The 13,323-nt window shown below is 35.7% G+C and overlaps 1 protein-coding gene and 1 pseudogene across 3 annotated transcripts in view; both read right to left on the reverse strand.

The window, feature by feature from the left end:
- Positions 1-13,323, reverse strand: part of PRKN (parkin RBR E3 ubiquitin protein ligase) — a 1,996,139-nt gene that overhangs the window by 1,048,831 nt on the left and 933,985 nt on the right. The window lies entirely within an intron of this gene.
- LOC138147905 (voltage-dependent anion-selective channel protein 3 pseudogene) lies at positions 4,177-5,522 on the reverse strand (annotated as a pseudogene).

The following is a 13,323-nucleotide window of genomic DNA, read 5'->3' on the forward strand; positions in this document are numbered from 1 at the left end:
ATATATGCACATGTACACATGCAGAAAAACACAATATATAAACTTTAGAAATAAATGTGCATATATACACTCAAACAAACATAACATATATTTAAAATTATTACAAATTTATATAATCAATTCACTTCTTTGTCCTTATATATTTTATTTATTTATATTAATGGACTAATAGGTATTTCATTTTAAATGACTCATAAAAGGTCTAAGTCTGGGGAGGTGTTAGTGAAGACAGGCTCCTAAGGAGTATTGCAGCTAGATTCCCTAGGCTTTTGGTAGAAGTTTCAAAACATTAGGCAAGGCTTACTGTGGAAGGTAAAAGCTCAGTGGGTACTCAAGGCATACTTCTATTACACAATTTTGTCTTGAGCCAAGACTGTGCAATCTGATATAGATGAATGTTTTTTTGTGTATATTTTTATATGTGCTTTGTAGAGTTTAATTCAGGGGCATACTAGTAAATGTTCAACAACTGGCTCTCTGAAAAGGCATGATACAGGGATGGCTAGGTGGTGCAGTGAATAGAGCACCAGCCCTGGAGTTAGGAGGACCTGAGTTCAAATCCGATCTCAGATACGACACAAATACTAGCTGTGTGACCTTGGGAAAGTCACTTAACCCCAACTGCCCTCCAAAAAAAAAGGCAGGATACACTTTTAAGTTTAATCTGCAACATTAACATCTTCCTCGAAAGTTTCTTAAATCAAGCAATCAACACAACATTTCATAGCAGATATATACACATGCATCTTGTATATATATATATGTATATATATATATGTATATATACAGTTATGTGCACAGTGTCTCCCCCATTAGAATGTGAGACCTTGAAGGTAGGAGCTGGGTATTTTATCTTTCTTTGCATTTTTAGCACATGGCACAGTGCCCAGTACACAGTAAGGATTTAATAAATAATAACTAAACTTCACCTAAGATGAATCCTGAAAGACAATAAAGATGTGAAGAGTTGGAAAGCACAAAGGAACCCATGCCAGAAATGAGGAAAGGCTTTTTAATGCATAGGGTGGAGAGATGAAGTACCATGAGAGTTCAGGATGCAATTGTACAGCAGTACAATAGAAAAGAGTTTGTTAAACAGAATGATTTGAAATAAAGCTAAAAAAAAGGTAGGAAGCTTAGATTTATTTTCGTTCTAGTGATTTTTCATGGGATTAGTATTTGTTGAAACAGAATTTGGCATGTATCTGTAGATTATTCTGATTCCCAGATTGATAGCTAATTCTACAGACAGAAGAGATAATGAAAATGTGGTATACAAAGTTATGACTGCATAGCACTTGCTACTTAACAATGACACTGAAGTAGCATTACCATCTGAATTTCATTATCTAATTATTTTCCCCTTAATGTTTCTTTTCCAACTCCCTAAACATGTTTTCATTGAAAGCTTTTAGTTATTTCTAGAATTTTAATAGTCAAACAACAATTGAATAGAGAACAAATTCACAATTAATGCATGCCCTTTCTTTTGACGTAAACTATGCATTACTCTATTTATAAATAACTCTTTAGGGAGTCCTTTCTTTTCAGTGTATACAATGAAATCACTGTGGATGTCACTCAACTGCCTTTACAAATTTTTAATGAGTCCATAATTATTCTGTATTCTCTGAGAATAAAGTCTAGTTACATATCTGGGTGGGGTCCTTTCCTTTAGGCCATTACAATTCCAGATATGACTGGTATTGACATGATAAGCCTAGAGATGCATTCAAGGGGCAACAATATGGTTGAGACCAAGTAAAGATGTGCTTGGCACAAAGAATTTGGGGGTATGAGAAGCCCTTGTGGATTTTAGCATTTTTATGGAAGACAATCCTCAAAGGGTTCAGAAGTGATTTGAAGTTGACGTCTATTATCAAGAGGAATATTTTAAAATAAGTTATAGAGTTTCCTATCAAGCAAATCGTATCTTGGACAGTGTGTCAATTTCCTTGCTTCTTTGCAAGATGCCCTGCAGTTAAAGTAAGCTGGTCAAGATTAAGACCAGCAGGGCTGCCAGGAGCATAGCGAGTAAGAGCACCTGCCCCAGAGTCGGGATGACCTGGGGCCTGAATCCAGGCTCAGACGCTTAGCACCCACCCAGAAACACCTGGCCGTGTAACCTTGAGCAAGTTACTTAACCCCAATTGCTTAGGGGTGCCCAGGTGGCTAAGCAAGTAAGAGCACCTGCCTCAGAGTCGGGATGACCTGGGGATCGAATCTGGGCTCAGATACTTAGCACCACACCCAGAAATAACTTGCTGTGTAACCTTGAGCAAGTTACTTAACCCCAATTTCTTTAAAAAAAAAAAAGATTAAGACCAAACAACCCTATGATAATGATAACAATTAGGAGAAGGAAGAGGAGGAAGAGAAAGAAGAAAAGAAGGAAAAGAAGAAAGAGGAGGAGTGGGAGAAGGGGATGGAGGAAGAGGAGGAAGTGAAGGAAGAGAATGGAAGAAGGTGGAGGAAAAGGAAGAGATAGAAAAGGAGAAAAAGAAAAGAACTTGAATTTATATAATATTTTAAGATTCACAAAACAATTGTATATATATAATCTAATTTGGTCATTTCTGGAAAGGAGGTAAAATTATTGTTCCCATTTCAAAGATGAGAAAAATGAAGCTAAGAGAGATTTAGTGACTTGTCCAATGTCACACAGCTAATAAGTTATTTAGGCGGGATTTAACCTGAGATCTTACTGACTCTAACAATACTCTGATAGTATTTTTGTAAGTACTGTACTACCTAACTCGTCCAAAAATCAAGATCCTATTAGAAAGATACTTCTAGGGGCAGCCAGGTAGCACAGCGAGTAAGAGCACCGGCTCTAGTGTTGAGAAGACCTGGAGATCGAATCCCGGGCTCAGACACTCAGTACCACACCCAGAAATAACTGGCCATGTAACCTTGAGCAAGTTACTTAACCCCGATTGCTTAAAAAAAAAAAAAGATACTTCTAGAAAATCAAAACTTGGTAACTGAACAGCAACACATTAAAAAAAAGTTTTTGGATGAACAAAGAGAAAGTTGTATATATCCATACATCCTAGAGGTTTAAGTGTAAATACTCATAATTGAAATACAAAATCGGGATCTAGTTAAGCCAGCACAAAATATGCAAGCATAAAACACCCGAACATATGACAGAGACAAATTATAGACAAATTTTATATGTCAATAGTAAAAAAGCAAATGTAAAAGGAACAGTAATGGCAAAATATAAAAACTAAACCTCATGGGTGCTTCTAGCAGCCCCAGTACCTGCCAATCAAGAGAAAAAGAATGGAAGAGATCAATAATCACAATATTTATATAGATCTTTAAAGTCTATAAAGTTATAGACTTTATGCAATTTGAGCCTCCCAATAATGCTATGAAGTGGGTAACAGAGGCATAATCATCCCAGTTTGAAAGATTAGGAAACTGAGACAAAAGAACTAAGTGCTCTGCCCCAGTATCAGATACATAATGAGAGCCTGAGATAGGATTTAAACTCAGTTTTCCTGATTCCAAGTCTTCTACCCATTAAGGCAATGTTGATTTGATGCTGTTCTCCAACTCACCTGCCTCTATTAGCCTGCCCAAGTAACCTCTGGCAATAATAACACTAATTCAATGAAATGAATAATGAACTAACAATCCAATACAATACTTATTATCAATGAAATTTGCGCAGGTGGATACAAAGATAAAGGATAATATAACACTTGCCCTCAAGGAGTTTATATTCAACTAAGGAATTTACATTCATTTGAAACCTCTAAGGCCCTCAAATTTCTCATATGGAAAATGAAGGGGATAGACTAGGCAATCTTTAAAGTTCATTACGAGTTCTAAATCTCACAAGCTTATGATCCTGCTCTCAGTACAAAAGCAACCCATCAGAGGCAAAAGTAGCAGACTGCAAATCTGTACCCACTGAGTGGAAAGAAGACAAAATAAAAAGTGCTGAAAGAGCAAGCAAAATCAAATCAAGTCAAACTAAAGGGTGGGGAAAAAGTAAATGGAAAAGTCATTTTTCAAAAAAAAAAAAAAAACCCCACAGACTGTAAATGGAAAATGGTCAAAACGTTTTTGAGTCCCACATTAGTAAAAGGGTGATCAGCAAACATGCTCAAGTTGCAACTAGTTAGGCATGAAAGAAAAGTATGATATATCTGCATCAAAAGATTATCATTTTTTATGTTCCAAAGGTGATGAATTTATTTTACTCTGATGCAAAACTAAAGCTTTCACTATAGCACAGAGACCAATTTGATAAAAGGTTAAGAAAAAGTGGTGTAGGACATGCAGGATGTGATGTACAAACTGAAGGATCACGTCATTTCCTTTATAACATGACACTACAATGTCACTGAAGAACAAATTTAAAATAACACTGAGAAACTGAACTGAAAGGTGGCACAAATAATACAACTTCCATGGATGCCTTCAAGTATCTCTCTCTTATAATAGACTCAAAATCTTCTAGACTTCAGTGTGATGGCACTACAACAATTCTTTGGAAAAATAAAAAGTTCACACTGTTGCAATTTCACAGAAGAATATTAATACCAAAACAAAGTGAGCTCATTTCTCTTCATTTCCAGGGATAGTTTTGATACTTTACTTAAAAAGTATATTAAGCTTCCAATTCAAATCCCAACCCAACCTTGTGACCTCCTGCACTGAAGTTTTATTTTTTTTTTCCATCAGTTAAAGCTGAAAGTGTCGATTTTACACAGGGAGTGTCTGAGTATAACCTAAGTCAATTAAGGCTGGCATTATTCTCTTTACCAGATAGAGAAGTTTTTTGATACAGCTCATACTTAGCAGCAATGCCAAAACAGGTGTTATTACTGCCAGTTGTTTAAGCAAGATTTATTGATGCTTCAATCTTCTCATTAACCTTTTGGTAGATAGACCCTCCAAATTCAGTGCCATCATTCACATGTGTGTGCAGCTAGAAGTCAACAACATTATAACCTAGAACAAAATTATTCTGAGACAGTTTGGATTTGGCTATGTCAAAACTCATCTGATAGCCAGCAAGCCTTTCTTCATAAGCCAATACAGCCCAGTCATAGATGGTGGGTCCAGAGAAATCAATGTCAACATTTCCACCAAGACTGAAGCAGTCATATTTATAGGAGGCCTTTAATTTCCCACTCTTCTTTCCTTTGTTTGGTACAAATATGGTGTCAATAGTCACCTTGAAACCTTCAGCTAGTTTATCCTCCATGATGATTTTGTCCCCAGGGTACTGTGTTCCTTTTTTGAATGAAGATAAGCCCATAGTCACAGAGCTTGTGCTTCCTTTCCAAATTACTTGAAGCTTTATCTGCGTCAGTGCATGTGAATGAATTTGTACTCCATGGCAAGACTTGATTCTAAGATCTATTTTAACTATACCAAACCCATATCCTTTGTTGAAGATATCTTTTGCAGCCTTTCCTAGGTCACAGTAAGTTTGTATGTCATACATTTCTTCTCTGAGGAGTCACTCTCTCCTTTTAACCAGGGCAAAGCTGAAGGTCTTCTCCCAAAAGATTATCATTTTAATCATAAAAAGAAAAAAGCAACAAAGTCTGAAAAGTCATTCATCCTTCTTGAAAAGATTAAAAAAAAACAAAGCTTTTAAGAATGTAAAACTGACAAAGAAATAAAAACTATGGTCATATAAAAATGCTCTAAATCAATATTGATGAGAGAAATACAAATTAAAACAGTTCTGAAACATCACTTCACACCCATCAATTACTAATATGACAAAAAAGGAAAATGTTGGATGTTGGAGGAGATATGGGAAATTGGAATGCTAATGCATTGTTGGTGGAGTTGTTAACTGATCCAACTATTCTGGAGAGCAATTTGGTACCATGCCCAAAGGACTATAAAAATGTGCATACCCTTTGATCCAGCAGTACCACCACTAGGTCTGTATCCCAAAAATATCCTCCAAAAAGGAAAAGAACCTATTTGTACAAAAATATTTATGAGCAGCTCTGAGCTATGAATTGGAAATCAAAAGGATGCCCTTCAATTGGTGAATGGCTAAAATGAAATGTGGTATGTGGTTGTAATGGAATATTATTGTGCTATAAGAAATGACAAACTAGATGGTTTCAGAAAAAAAAACATGGAAAGATTTACATGAACTGATACATATTGAAGTGAACAAAACAAGAACACTGTATACAGTAACAGCAATAATGTTCAACGAAGAAGTGTAAATAATTTAGTTACTCTCAGCAATAAAATAATCCAAACTAATCCCCAAAGACTAATAAGGAAGCATACTCTCATCCTCCAGAGAAAGAACTGATATTGAATGAAGACAGACTAAAGAATGCTATTTTTCATTTTTTCTCTTTCATTTTTTTTTCATTTATTTGAATCTTCTTTTACAAAATTACTAATATGGAAATTTTTTAAATAATTGCATGTGCATAACATATATCTGATTGCTTACCATCTCTGGGAGGAAGGTTGCAAAGGAGGGATAGAAATTTGGAATGCAAAACTTTAAAATGTTAAACATTTTCAAAAACATCCTTTTAAAATGGAAAGCATTCTGTGAATTGATGTTCTGACTAGTACGGACTTTCACAGTAAATAGCACATTCCAGGAAAAAAAAAAATGTAAAACTGAATGCCAATTCCATTTAACTGCAAAGAACTACATGTATATGACAAATATTACATCAAATTAACATAATTAACCAAAGCTGAAAATATTCATTTGGCATTAAAGTTCCTGATTTTCTGATATACTAAATTATTAATATACAGCATCAAAATTCATGTACCCTTCTGTTTGGTTTGAAAGTACTGAATCAAGAAATGAGTAGCCTAAAACATGGTCCCCAATATCATGTTTTTCTTTCCTATTTTTTTCTTTTGATGTCTATCCTTGACCTCAGAATTTTATTATCTGCTGTCCTCTTTAGTACAATCCATCAGTACATCTATTTCAGAATGACACTGCATAATCATAATAGAAGATGAGAAAGAGGGTATTCTGGTTCAAATATGGAACATTTTTCAAAGCGTACAATGATATTTTTTACCAGTATTCATTGGCTACAACTGTAAGGAATAAAAATTGAGGAACACTTAAAGGGAAATGGAAACAACACATGGTAGGCAGAAAGAGGGATAGCATACAATAAATGCTTAATTATGTACATGAAACCCTATAAGGTAGCAAAGAGGCTGTATTAGCAAGCACCCTAGCATACTCAGGATGACCTGCTTGCACAGGTTCTTTGATCTGCTTTTGTAAAGGAACTTTAAAGGGGTCAACAATCTTACTTTAATTACAGATAAATAGAAAAAAGTTAGTATCCAAGAAAGAATCCAACATATAGGGCTCCAACTGTCTGAACTAAATAATACAATCACTTACATAACACCACTAGACCTGGAGAACACCAACATCTGAGCAGTGGGGGATGGGGGGGGGGGGGAATCTTAACAAAGGGCTACTCAGAGTCTTGGCCAAGGAATCAAAAGGTTCTTCTTCTAAGCAAGCCCTCAACCTCCCAGTTATATAGTTTCAACTAATAGGCTTAGAGCCAGAAGGCACCACAACCCTCATGACTCAATGCCTAATTAGCTTAGTACCAAAAGGTGTGAAAGCCTTCCTACAAGCAAGCCTCTCCCTAAGCAAGCCTCTCCCTAAGTAAGATCTTCCTTAGGCAAGATCTTCCCCAATGGGCTCTTTGTGAATCAGGATGCATACACATGTGGTCACATAGACCTCTTAATAAATAGGGAAGACCTTCCCATTCCATTAACATACAGAGGCACAGCAGATAAAATGCTAGACCTGGAGTCAGGAACAACTATATTCAAATCCAGCCCAAATCACTGTAACAGCAACCACCCCAGCATCCCCAGGGTGGTTGCCAACACAGGTTCTTAGATCTGCTTTTCTAAAGGAAAGCAACTCAAAATGGGTTAACAAGCTTACTTTAATCAATCAAACATATATCGTTTACCTAGTTCAGGGGAAAAAGGTCAGCACCTCAAACTTCAGAGTATATGGATAGAAGTTACAAGACAGAGAAACAGATCAAGCAGACAGGCTTCCAAACTGTCCAACCATTATGTCCATACCAAATTACAGTTACCAGAGAGGGAAGCATCAACATCTGGGTTTTCAATGCCGGGGGGCTCAATAATGGCTGCCCAGAGTCTCATCTGGTCAAATCACACAACACTTCTCAAAGTGAACTCCAAAGCAAAGCCTCACATGAGGGATTTTATTGCCTTCTCCTGGGTCAGAGAATGTAACCACCCTCTTGACCCACTGCCCAATCACACAGCATCAAGGTGTGGGCATTCCTGAAAACCAAGACTTCTGTCACAGGCTCCATGTGATCACATTCAGCCATTCAGAGTATATTTTCAAATCAAGGAAGGTTCTCAGAGTCTCTTAAGCCTATTAAAGGGCCTAGGGCAGGGAAGATCTTTAAATTTGAATTTCCATTACAATCACTTACTAGCTGTGCGACACTGAGCTTTACAAACTTTGTCTGCCTCAGTTTCCTCTTGAATAAAATGGGTATGGTAATGCAACCAATCTCTCAGTTTTATTCTGAGAATCAAATGAGATAACATATGTAAAGCTCTTTGCAAACCTTATAGCAGTACACAAATGGTAGCTATGTCAGTTACATGGCATAAAATGGGTATAATAATACCACTTAGTTCTTAGGGATGTTTTGAGGATAAAAGGAGATATTTGAAAACTCTTTGCAAACCTTAAAGCTCTATATAAATGTTAATCATTATTCCTGATATCATCATCATCATCACTATAACATAAAAGAGATACATGACTGGATATGATGAGAGAAAGGAGCAAAATTTGGAAAACCTATTGCCTGCATTTGTACATATAAATAAATATACATATATACACACATATGTATGTGGTTGTAGGTTTACATATATAAATCCATATGAACATATATGTAATACTGACATTTTCTTTTTATTTTTTTGGAGGAGGGAGGGCAGGGCAATTGGGGTTAAGTGATTTGCCCAAGGTCACAAGGCTAGTAAGTGTTAAATGTCTGAGGCCAGATTTGAACTCAGGTTCTCCTGACTCCAGGGCAGGTACTATATTCACTGAGCCACCTAGCCACCCCTGATATTTTTATTTTTTATTTCATTTCCTATTGTATCCCTCTTCTGGTTTCCTCCCTCACTCCCCTGGGCCATCCCTTATAAAAAGAATAAAAGAGGAAATTAAAAAACAGTTGAACAAAACTTTTAAAGACATAAACCAAGTCAAACATTAAGCACTCTACCTGCAAAAAAAGTGAGGGAGGATATTCTCATATTTCTTCTTGGAGTCAATCTTAGTCATTATGATTTCATAGCATTCAATTTCCATTCCATTCCATTCTATTCTCTCTCATTGCTGTTCTTTCCATTAACATTGTTGTAATCATTCTGTATAATGTTTTCCTGGTTCTTTTTATTTTATGTTTCATCAGTTCTTTTAAGTCTTTCTATGATTCTCTATGTTGTTCATTTATTCCCCCATCAATGGATATGGATTTTGTACCCAGATCTTTACTACTACAAAAAATATTGCTATAAACATTTTGTTGTATATGAGGCCTTCCCTTTTTTTTTTTCCACTATTGATTTCCTTGGAGTATTTGCCTAGCAGTTGGATGTCTAGATCGAAGGTCATTTTATTTTCTTTTAGTGTAATATCAAATTGCTTTTCAGAATGGGCCAACCAATTTATAGATTCACTAAGACAGTCACAGTGTATCTATCTTTCCATAAGCCACCAACTATAACATCCTCATTTTTTGTCATCTCTGTGGATTTGCTAGGAATGACATTAAACCTCAGGATTGATCTGATTTGCATTTCTCTTTATTGTTAGTGATTTGGAACAACATACTATGGTTTTTAATAGATTGCAATTTTTCTTTTGAGAACTGTTTCTTCATATCTTCTGACCACTTATCTACTGGGGAATGGATTTTATTCTTACATAATTTTTCTAGTTCTTAGTATATCTTGGATAACAGGGTTTTATCAGTGATACATGATGAAATTTTTCTCCCAATAAATTGCCTCTTTTCTTATCCTAATGGCAGTGTTTTTGTTTCTGCAAAAGCTTTCAAATTCCACAGAAATGAAATTTCCTAATCTGTATTTTATCAACAACATAAGCAGAAAGCCTCATGCAGAGGTTTTGCAGGAGGTCAGGAAATGGGTTTCATAGCATGACAAGACACAGATGAACGAAGTGAGATCTGTACCTTTGGAGGCACTGCTTCAGGGATCCACTGTGGTAGGATACAGTCACACAATTCTGAAGCACTAATGATAAAAAATGCCCTACACCACTAGAGAGAAAACTGATGCATGCAAATAGAAGCATCATTTTTTCCACTTTTTTTTACTTTTCTTCCTTTTTATTTTTTTTTTGCAAGATGGCTAATATGGAAATATATTTTACATGAATTCATATGTGTAACTGATATCATATTGCTTGCCTTCCCAATGGGTGGGGGAAGGGATGGAGGGAAAGACAGAATATGGAATTCAATTAAAAAAAAGATTGCTGAAATAAATAATAAATTTTAAATGAGTTATTATATATTCACAGACTAAAATGCACTTCAGTACCCAGATATCAGATATTCTAATAACCATGACATAAACATCTCTTTTGGAGATCATGAAGAGTAAGCCTGACACATGATCCTATTCCCAACAAAACTGCCACATCTTTCTAGTAGTAGAGAATAGTGACCAGAATTAAGTTGATGCTGCGTAGCAAAATTAGTAAAAGTTTTAGAGACTTGAGATCTGAGTTTGAATTCTGACTCCAATACCAAGGCAAGTTGTTTTTAACGTTTCTGGTCTACATTTTCCTGATCTGTAGAAATGCCATAACCTAACACAGCGGGATGTAAGTTAAATGCTAGGTAAACCTCAAACTTTTATATTAATGTGTGATTATCAATAATGGTAAAATGTATTATTGTCACAAAAGGAAAGGACATAACATTGCCTGACTTTAGTAAGATTATTACTTTGCCAGTTAGAACAAACACAGAGCACAGACTTTCTGTTTATAGTAGGCCCTTGATTTACCACTAATATTCTTCTCTTGGTGTTATATGGCTATAAAATAAGGAATGACACAGAAAATCAAGTTTGTCTAATCCAATAGGAAATGAATGTGCTGGCACAAATAGCAGCATATTTTAGTGGAAAAGTATGCATTAAGTTATCCTTCTAGAAATGTTTAACTTGAAAAGGAGGTTGGCTAATCAGTTGGCCAGAACAAGTGATAGATAATGGAAAACTGAGGTGCTATACTGGAAATCAGTAAATACTTCTTGTTTTGAGTTTGTCCTTTATGCTCAAAGAATATCAAAATGGCATCATGATATCAAGGTCAATGTATAGTATGTTTGGCTGTGATTAATTGTACCAATATGACCTTGGAAGGCTCTATCACATATTGGGTATAAATAGTACATATGACCATTTGGGAGGAAGATAGTAATAAGTCTACCAGTAACTTACACCTACATTCCATATTCAAATTTGAAAAACACCTTAACTACATTAGTTTGCTTCCCCACCAACCCGTAAAGTAGATATGGTAAAAATTATTATCGCCATTTTACAGATAAGGATACTGAGGCTTGAAGAATTCCCCAAAGTCAAACAGGTAGTAAGTACTAGAAATGGGATTTGAAACCAGATCATTTCAACTGTATAGTTCCTCTGCACTTTGGATGTACCGCTGGTGGAAAATTTATGGGAAAGCAAGGGTAAGTTTAGCACAGGATAAGCAGCCTTGGATAGGTTGGAATCTACACCACTTCTACTATCAGTTTGTACAAATATACATAATGCAGATTTCATATTTTCACTGTGCCATCTCCCCCCAGGAACACTGATAATATCACCTGAGAAGGTTAGCTTTGTGAAATTTTAAAAGTTTGAGAAACATAGTTTCTGGGTAATAAATCATTTTATTAATAATGCTAGCTCTTACTAATAAAAGGATAGTCATTTTGTCATTTTTCTTACACCAAAGATCCCTCATGGAACCCATTCAACACTTATATGCCCTTGGTGTTCCTGAGGGTGAAAATCAATTCTGATTAGTTAACAATTAATGAGAGAAGGAATATTATAATGAGAGGTAGACCTGTTCTAATGAGGGTCTGGGTTAATTGACTTTGATCACTCAGATGTGGTCAAAGATTATACAAACAAAAGGGAAAATCCACATTTTCCCAGGACTAAGTAAAATACAATGGGCCAGAGTCCATCAATTCATCTAGATAAGATGGTCTAGGTGGGGCAAATTTTTGGCAGAGGTCAGTAATATCCCGTCAAAGTCTGGGCTTTGAACAAGGAAATTGGACAGAGAAAAAACCTAGACCTCCCCCATAATGGCTTATTAATAATAATTTCTCTCAGTTTTAATTCAATAATTCTAAGTCATATAATAGAAACTACCTTATAATGGATACAATCAATTGATCAACAAGCATTTAAAAAAATGCTTTCTATATTCCAGGCACTGGGCTCAGCATCAAAGATATAAATAAAAAAATGTATGTCCCTACCTTCAAGAAACTTACATGGAAGTTCATATGATAGGAATATCTCGATTCTCTTATCCCTCACAACCTACCAATGTAGCCACCCTTAAAAGTTTGCTATTCCTGACCAGAAAATAGAAGTCAATCTAAATCTTTTCCTTAGATACGTGTGGATTAGGAAATCTAACAAATCCTAATATTCACATAACTGTTCTAATAGTCTACATAAAGGTATAAAAAATGAATCTCACTATCATCCCTGATGTAGCCACTCAAACAACACAACCACAGCCGAAATTGCACCAAATCTTAAAAGAAAAAAAAAGTTTAAAAAAAGTCCTACTTTTAAAATATAACCCTAAAAAATGAAGCCATCTTATTGTCGTTAATGATCTCACTATTCACTGTATATGATACAAACCGTCCTCTCATTAGTTCCTACTATACCTATTCTTTTCCCACGTAGCATTCCTATTCTCCTTTCCTTAGTGATAGCCCTCTATACTTCTAACTAGTGTCATACATTCATTTTCCTGCCTCCCATGTAGACCTTTTAACTTAGTTGTCCTATACATTCTGGCTTGATTCTGTTTATTAGCCATAGCACAGTGGACAGAGTCTAAGGTACTGTCAAGTATGAATTGGCTTTGATAGTGACAAAGGCAATACAGTGCAATGGAAAGATTGCTGTACCTGAAGTCAGAGGACCTGGGCCAAAACTGTGCCTCTG

The sequence above is a fragment of the Petaurus breviceps genome, unplaced genomic scaffold (genome assembly GCF_028583685.1).
Source record: "Petaurus breviceps papuanus isolate PSGF00001 unplaced genomic scaffold, PetGlider_PUasm1.0 90808, whole genome shotgun sequence".
Lineage (NCBI taxonomy): Eukaryota > Metazoa > Chordata > Mammalia > Diprotodontia > Petauridae > Petaurus > Petaurus breviceps.